Source organism: Coturnix japonica, chromosome 3 (assembly GCF_001577835.2).
Source record: "Coturnix japonica isolate 7356 chromosome 3, Coturnix japonica 2.1, whole genome shotgun sequence".
Taxonomy (NCBI): Eukaryota; Metazoa; Chordata; class Aves; order Galliformes; family Phasianidae; genus Coturnix; species Coturnix japonica.
In genome coordinates, this window is record NC_029518.1 from 36,396,807 (window position 1) to 36,405,715 (window position 8,909).

An 8,909-nucleotide genomic window follows, 5' to 3' on the forward strand; every position below is an offset into this window, starting at 1 on the left:
TGCTTGACTTCACAGCCCCGTCAGAATGCGATAGTCCCATACAGCACTTGGTTCTCAAGCAGGAAGGCAGTCCAATGCCCAGAAGCAGAGCCTTGGGCTTGCTGGCTTCCCTTTATTTTAGCTAAGGAGTTTGAAGTCAGATCCTTCTGCCTTCTGTGACATGAGGTATAGACGTGTTTGGCTCTGCATCATTACAAGAGCTATGGCAAATCACTTAGGGTGGTCTGGAAGCCGTGAGAGCTATACATTCCCTAATGTGGTGCACACAGATCTTGTCAGCAAGTACTGGCTCATGCTGGGAGCCCTGCTTCTATGTTAATGGCTGCTTTAATGGGAAACATCAGATGCATTTTTCAGACATATTTCTGGTGGAAAAAAAAATCACTTAGCCACAAGGCTGCAATTTGAGCATGTTCTTCTGTTCCCTCTCAGAACAAAAACTGCCTCCCTAAAACCTGCTGCTGAAACCTTAGGCCAGATGCTGGTCAGAGCTGGCCCACCCACCTCCATCATCAGTTTCTGATGTAGATTTTGCAATGGATTTTCCAGTCTCAGAGGTTTCCTGCCCTAGTCACATGAGATACAGAATCATAGAATCATTTAGGTTGGATAAGATCTCTCAGATCAAGTCCAACCATCAGCCCACCGCCACCATGCCCACTAACCATGTCCCTCAGGGCCACATCCACACAGTTCTTGAACACCTCCACATCTTCTCCACTATTTTGGAGAATAAACTTTTCCAAATATCCAACCTAGCACAGAGAACCACGAAGAACTGCCATAAAAACATAAACTGAGAAACAGCAAAACTTTCTCCACACAGAGATGGAAGCACCAAAATTTGGAGCTCCTGTGTGGACAGGATGCTCAGGATGCTGTGTGGGCCTCATGCTTCTTTGCAAAGCTCAGTGATGCCCAATCTTTGGCAGTGCCACCCACCTCCAAAACATCCTGTTTCTGTCACACGTCCATTCCAATGCCCATGAGGTGTGATGTTGGTCCCCAGACTCTTGATCCACCAGCACAGGGGAGCCTGAGGCACGGCAGGGCCAGGAGGTGTGGGAGAGAATGAAAACCAAGGCACGGGCCTACTGCTGGCACCAGCTCCTTCTTGTAGTGCTGTGGCGTCAGGCGGGAGAGATGCTTAGAGCGCCGAGGCCTCCTCCCCATTTGTAATAGTTGTGGTTGCTGCCAGCCATCAAAATTAAATATTTGTATAGAGATAGATGAGTTATCTCCATCATTTTCATTTCAACTGCATCATCTCCTTGTCTCTCCCCGGAAACATCTGAGTCTTCATGCTTTTCAGCTTGTGGCAGCGCATGTTTTGGAAGCACATCAGAGCGCTGAGGGTCATTTGTAATGTTCCCAGTATGTCTAGAGCTTCATCATTTTAGAACTGAATTACAAATACTTGCAGATCGAGGTAAACACAAGCTGTCAACTCTCGCAAACAACTATCTTTTGCACGTCAGCCACTTATAAGGACAAGTGATATTATAAACTGCCCTCCCAACAACTCTGTTTTCATCTGTTGCCCTTTACGTGGCCCTCAAAGGGATGTCAGCACTAATGAGCAGGGCCACCCGGCAGGGAGAAGGCCTGTGTTCTCCCAGAGCATTGTCAGACCAGGAGAGGGCTGGAGTCTGGGCACAGCCGCAGGCAGCAGGACCCTGCTCGCTCTTCTGGCAGGCGGCACCATGGGACGCAGCCCTGCCCTGCCCTGGCAGGGAGGGCAACACCAGCATCTTGTGACAGTTTTATCCAGTTGCTAAGCAGCTGGGGACACAAATAAAGCAGAGACGAGCTGCTCAGAGGGAAAACTGCTGCATTGTTCTGGAAGATTCTGGGCCTCCCCTGCCCTCCTGGCCTGCTGGGAATCCCAGCAGAGCTCCCTTTGCTGCTGGGGAGCACAGATCTGTCTCCCCGGCTCTCCAGATGCTGCTGTGCCTGATCTGCAGTCCAGCACTGGGCACCCAGCCCAAGGAGGGAACAGCTGGGACGCAGCTTCTGCTCCTCTTGGTGGTAAAGTGTTTTTTTTGACAAGCATTCACCTTGTCTGACCACCAGGATGGTCAAATCACCTTTAAATCCCATTGTACACCTTCCACCATTACTGATATCTTGAAGGCTACCTTGTTTCAGGGCTCGGCAGAGCATGTGCAGCACTGGGAGCTGCAAAGATCCCTATCAGTAAGGCACAGTGTCTCAAATCACAGTGCCCAGAGCTGGAACAGGAGATCCGTGCTCAAAACCATTGAGCAATTTGAATCACATGTACCTTTCTTCAGCATCTCGCAGTCAGTAGACAGGTGGCCTTTCTGCATGAATTTAATACCCAAAAGAAAGGATGTAAGCCATCCAGGAATTAATCAGTGGTGCCTTTAGAGAGATGCATTCTTACATTGTGCATCATGCAAGACTGGCATATGCCATACCTCATCAGGACACTGCAGGACACAGTGCTGTGTACCAAACCCATTTACTGTATACAGGAGTACTGACACAAGTCTCCTGGGCTGCAGCCCCATTGCCCTGCAGTCCCTTAGCTGCCCTGCAGCTGGCTGTCAGGATAGACAGCTCAGCACCCACTCTGGCTTGAAAACAGATTATCTGGGGCCACAGAGATTGGATTTACCATGTCTGATCCCATTCGTTTCCTAGAGGATGTGCTAGGTGACCAAAATAGAAATGGGGTCAGCAATTAATAGGGTAGCTCTCAGTCACTGTCACCGTATGTTGATGGGATGGATGGCTCTTTTTGCATATTTACCTGATGAATAACTCACAGAAAGTTTTAGCAAGGACATAGGGCAAGGAGAGCAGAGGCAGAAATGCTCTGAGTTCCTGAGAGCTGGAGAAGCCATTGTACAGAAAGTAAGTGCTATCCTCACAGATTCCTTCTCCAGTGTGAAAGCATGAATAGATCTCCTCCCATTTCAGTGAGGACTAAACAGTGGGTGAGTGTTACAGCCTCAGCTCAGCTTTGTGCCCCACCAGGCTCAGCTGAAGTTCCAGATATTATCCCTTAGGTGGATATTATATATACCATTTTATCTCAGACTGGGGTAGGCCAAAGTTTGAACACAAGAAACAGAGGTTGAGAACTGTCTTTATGAGGGCACTGCGATAGCAGCAACCCAAGCCGTGTCCTGTGCTGGTGCCAGCCGTCCTCTTAAGACCAGGAGCTCCAGGACATCTTTAGTACCACTATGGCTGATTCAGTTTCTGGTCCTTTTAGTAAGTGCAGCTTTCTCTGCAGCTCAGGGTAAGATCTCTCCAGGAGAACTCGCTGCACTGTTAGAGAGATGTTGTTCTTTCCAGGGGCAGGAAACCTCACGCTTGTCAAAACACTTTTCTGAGCCAGCAAGAGCTACAGTAAGAAATTTTAATTGAAAACAGGTGCATGGCTGGCTGGCTGCTGAAAAAGAGTCACAGTGCAGTTTGCATAAGCCTTGGGGGAAAGGTGCATTCAGTGCAAGAGAAAGAACCTGGGTACCAGGTTTGGTTTGGCAAGGAAGAGAAAGGGAGAGAAAGCAGGGGCAGCGCAACGCGAGCAGTCTTCACTGCTTTAATGTAATTATGAAAGTCTATTTCTTTTAGCCTTAAGAAAACAAATTCCTGTGGGTGACTAGCAAATCTTCAGGCCAACATGGCAAAACTTCATACAGTGGAAAAGCATGAGCGCCATTCATCCCTCCCCTGCTTCCTGTCCCTGCAGTTCATCCTGCTGGCATTGATCCCCCCCCAGACTCATGTCCCACTGCTGCTTCTTGGAGCACAGCGTGGGCAGAGCCAGCACTTAGCATGCTGAGAGCCCCATTTGCCCAGGCTCATGTACCCAAGGCTCATTCTCCTGCCAGGATTTTCTACTTAGTAAACAAGGTCCCTGCTGGGAGAGCAGCTATGCTCCTGGGATGCAGCATCCTGAGTCTTGGGCATGGTCCCATGCTCGTGGGCAACCTTCCTGAGCAGAGGGTTGGACCAGGTGACTTCCAGATGTCCCTGCCAACATCAATCATTCTGTGTTCTGTGTTGTTGCCATCTTGTACCCCAAATGCCCTGGTGAGAATGGATTGACTGAGGGAGCAAGGGTCTGGCAGGGCAATGAAGAGGCCACTCTCCTGTGGACAGATGCAGAGATGTACCCACAAGATCCACGGCACAGGGACAAGAGATGTGCATAAGGCAAACGTGGCACTGTTCTTTTTTCCCTTCATAGACCAGAGATAAATTCTCCAGCAAGATGCCATTATCACCCAGCTCTTGGACCTAGGACATCCCAGAAGGCACCAGACAAGACAGAGCCCATGGTCTGGGCTCACTGAATGGATGATCGGTGCCTCCTTTTTGGGGAAAACTATTCCACTGCTCAAAATGTTGATTGTTATTAGGTGTGCTCCTTGTTGGCAGCTTCACAACTGCCTCAGCTCCAGAGGCCTATGAGAAAGTGAGAATTGACCAGATTTATACTGTAAGTTCCAGCTTTAATGACAGAGAAAGTGTAGAAAATGGCATTTGAGCAGGTTAAAGATTCAGAAGCCGGAATACAGTGATCGCTGCTATTTTACTGCTTTTTGAAGTTCAAACCATGTTGATGATTTTAGTGGCCTTAACTCGTGGCTTGTGACTGCTTTGATGTGTTGTTACTGCTTCTGGCTTGAAATAACCCTTTGCTGGCTCTATTTACAGGCAGGGATTTCCTTCCCTAATAAATAATTGAAAGTGTTCTGACAATTAAGTCTCCAGAGCTGTTAATTTAGTAGCTTCTCTGATCACTAACATCCAGCTCTTGAAAAACATTAACACCAAACAGCCCCAAGAGTGGGAATTGGTGATTTAAAGCTGTTTGGAGGTCTAACATTAATGTCATAATGCTGCAGTACCCATCTCAGCAGAACAGCGTCCCTCCTTGCAGTCTCACTGTTCCTATGCATTGCTCAGATGCACAGAAAAAGGGTAAAGCAGAACAGCAGCCCTTCAGTGTGTATTAATGTATACATCAATTTCTGTGTATGTACTTTAAATCTGTAACATAAATAATGATTTATGTATATATATACACATATATGTGTGTGCATATATATATATACATAATACGTATATGCGCACACACAGATATATACATGTTCTATATACATGTGGGACAGCTTGTGTAAAATTCTTCAGTAATAACCCCAAATAGGGAGATGGTTTGTACCCTACACTGACAGCCAACTTTTGACTCGCCACACATGGATCACTCAGCTAGAAAACTGACTGGGTACAAGGAAAGGCCCAAGCTTGCTCTGCACAGGCAATAGCCTGCAGTCACAGACCCATCTCTGTCCCAAGGGAAAAAATGCAGTTTCTCAGATGAATTCAGAGTCATTCAAAATTAGATTTAAAATCCAGCACTTGGCCTTTCCCATTCAAAAGCCAGCCTTAGGCTAAGCAGCCTTGATTTAGATGAACTATCAATGTAGGCTGCAACTCAAGAGGGCTTTCACTGGTCCTAGGGCTAAAATTGGAGTTGATACCTGTGCTGCGGCTGGAGATTGCACTGGCAGAGCACAGTGCCCAGCTTCACCCACAGGCACTTGAGGCACTGCCCACCAGCAGGATTTTGCAGGAATTTGGAGGAATTTGCAGGAATCTATTCAGGAATTCCCACCCATTTGAATTTCTGTCCCTGTGCAGCATTTCTGTGCAGGACCCAGCATGAAGCCTATCAAAACACGGGGACATTTCATCTTCAGCCACCCGATGGTTCCAGCTAGTGTTCACAAAGTTGTCTCTCCCATAATCTCAAGTGGCTTACAAATGTCAATTCCTTGCACTTCCCTTCCAAGTGACTTCAGCTGATGCTTTTTGCTCCCTTTAGGGAGGTTAAGAAGATGCTCTGAGCTGCGTGCAGGCTTTCAGCCTGAGGTGAGTGTTGTCATTTGATATCAAGATCAAAGCTGGTGGCTTTCATTAGAAGTCTCTGAAGAGGAATCTCTGTGTACTTTCTGCTATCAGTGAATATCTGAAGGAGTTCAGCAGAGAAAACCCCTTTAGAATAACTTCAGTGCTGGAACAAGACAACGTTCTGTAATTATAAAGTTTGCAGCTTCACTCACTGGGCTATGATTCATGTAGTTCATGGCCTTGGCCACCAGCAGCTAAACCTGAGCTTTCATGTGGAGTGATTGCTTTCAGAGCAGAGCTGACTGAGCAGGCCTGAGGAAACCTCAGCAAAGTAAAGAGCTCCATAGAGACTGAACATGGTTTCACCCACACCTGGATGGAAAGAGGGCAGTGGGGTTGGCAAGTCTGCAGGCTGGAGATCTGGGGATGGCAGCCTTACAGAGACAGGGACAGACTGCAGTGACAACAGGACAGATGAACACTGCTGAACATGCAGAAAGTCCCATGTGATGGATGCAGTGAGGGGAAGCATATCTGAAAAGCGAGATGCAGTGTGTCCTGCGATGTGTTTTTGAATTGGAAGTTCAATAATTTCTTCCCTAAGTAGTTCAATTGCCCGGCTAAACATGGTATCTAAAATTAGGTTCCCCTGATAAAGGCATTTTTGTCATATTTACTACATTCCTATACAGGCACTGAAAGCCAGCTATTTGGGCTGGGTAATGGAGACAAATCTGTTTGTAACTATAATGATCTGGCACTATTAGCACTGGAATTAATAGGGTTTTTTAATCTGTCTGCATCCTATGCTCATTTTTTCCATACTGAGATAGTGCCAGTGGAAGCATTACAAGGGCTATATAATTAAAACCAGAAGTGCCTTGTAGTGAACTTAACAGTAAACACTAATGGAATTTCTAGCAAAAAGTAGTGCCCTGGGGGCTAGTTGGGAATGACTCAGGAAGGACTCAGTGCTGTTGCTATTATGGATTTTAGCTGAATCTGTACGGTAGAAAGGATTCTCAACTGCTATTTATTCGTGCAAGCTGAAGTTCTCTTTAAGAGCAGTCACTGACTACCAGATAAAAGTCTATGAGGCTGGGGGCATGCCTGCCAGCTCCTGGTTCCTGCTGCATCCATCAACACTAAAATGCTTCAGAGCTGTAACAGGACTGGGTAACCCAAATAGGGCAGCACTGTCTGCTAGCAATGACCTAGAGTGCAGCTGCTGGGCCTACAGGAGGTCACTGGAGCACAGCTGTAGGTTTGAAGGGCCTGGCCTGGCAACTCTTGGGGCATATGCAGGTTTGCTGTGGCCTTGGCCAGAGCCTTGGCCTTGGCCAGAGGTGGCTGTGAGCCCCTGAGGAGCTCACCCAGGTAGGCCGCAATCCTGCTCCTCCAGCCAGCCGGGCTGCTAGAGCTCCCAGGGGCCCTGGATCACTGGCTGTAGCTCTGTTTCTTCAGGATGGAAAAGTGAAAATAATCTGCAATTAGTGGCCACAAGTATTTGCCATCATTCTCCGCTCTGGAAGAATGGAGCTGCTGCCAAGCGAGAGTACAAGCCAAAGGGTTCAGTACAACACAGGGGCCAGAGCAGTGTTTCTTAAACATAGGCTTATAGGCACACAGCATTAGTTTCCTTTTTGGCAGGTATCAGTCCTGAAAAATGTGGCAAGGAGAGCAGGATGTTCAGTCAGCCCTCTAATAACAAACAGCTGTAATAGAGTCTGGGCTTCCTGCGAGTCCCAATAAATTTTGCCACCAAGCAAACTGGAGCCAGTGCTCCAGCTCCTGTGGCTGGGAAATGTCACAGTAGAGAGAAACCCAGTGTAGTGAATTTTCAACTCCCATCTGACCTTTTCTCCTTCTTCTCTAACCTTACTTTCTTCTCTTATCTCCATGAGGACGCTGTGTGTCACGGCAGCTTTTCATAGCAGCTGGCGCTTTACCGCAACAAAAGCAGTCCCAATAAAACACTCTGTACCTAGCTGTAAAGAGGGAATCTTCAAAGGTTGCTACTGGATTTCAGAGCATGTACCCAGGAGGCAAACAGCCAGCTTGACTTGAGGGTCACCGGCACTCTTGCCACTTTTGGTAAGAAGGGAAGCTAAGGCCGAGGGCAAGCCCCCGTGCAGACCTCTGGCTAGTTACTGAAATCGTTAAACCATCCAAGATATACAGAATACTTCCCTCCCCCTTCCCTCTTTTTTTTCATTCCCTCATTCTTTTTAGAGACAAGCATTAAAACAAAATTGCAGTATGCTATTTTCAGAGCAGCTACATGTTTTTGGATTCATTGGCATCCCAGTAAAACGCTGACCTGCCAAGGGCATTTATCCCTGTATCCGTGCTCTGAAATGAGGTCCAAGTTTCACAGCCATTAGGCAGCACAGCTGATAAAGGCTGTGATTTAGAGGTTGCCTAATGGAATCCTTTTCCCTAGAAGAAATTCAGAGTAAAATCTGGAGGCAAAATAATAAGCTTTAACAACAATGTGCCAGGCTGAAGGTGAGCAGAGACGCAGCTGCCAGGCTTTCAGCCAAGCCTGCTTTAGAAGGATAAATCGGCAGCTGGCTAGGCCACTCATTCGGGCAGGAAAATAAAGCTGCTGGTAAGGGGCAGGAGGAACTGTGGCCTCTCTTTCCTCTGGCAACTTTGCCTTGAACAGCAGGGAGCAGGATGGGAAGGATGCCTTTGGGAAGAGGATCATAGAGGGAAGATGGCTGAAAGAGAGGAATGGATTGTGAGATTTCCTTCCCTGCTCCACTAGGACAGAATATATCTCAGAATACACTGGTGGCAGAAGCCACCAGTGACAAACTCAATCTACTGCTCTGCTGTCCTTAGGCAGACAGCCACAGCACATTTTCTATACTGCCTGTATTCGGTTATGAGACCTGCTGACTCTATCTGCCCAGACAGCTCCCAGAGGCTGTGGATTTGCTCTTATTAGAATGAACTTTTAAAAGTTAAGATGGAGCTTAAACAAGACTGAACAAAATGATGTGTAAGCCAGA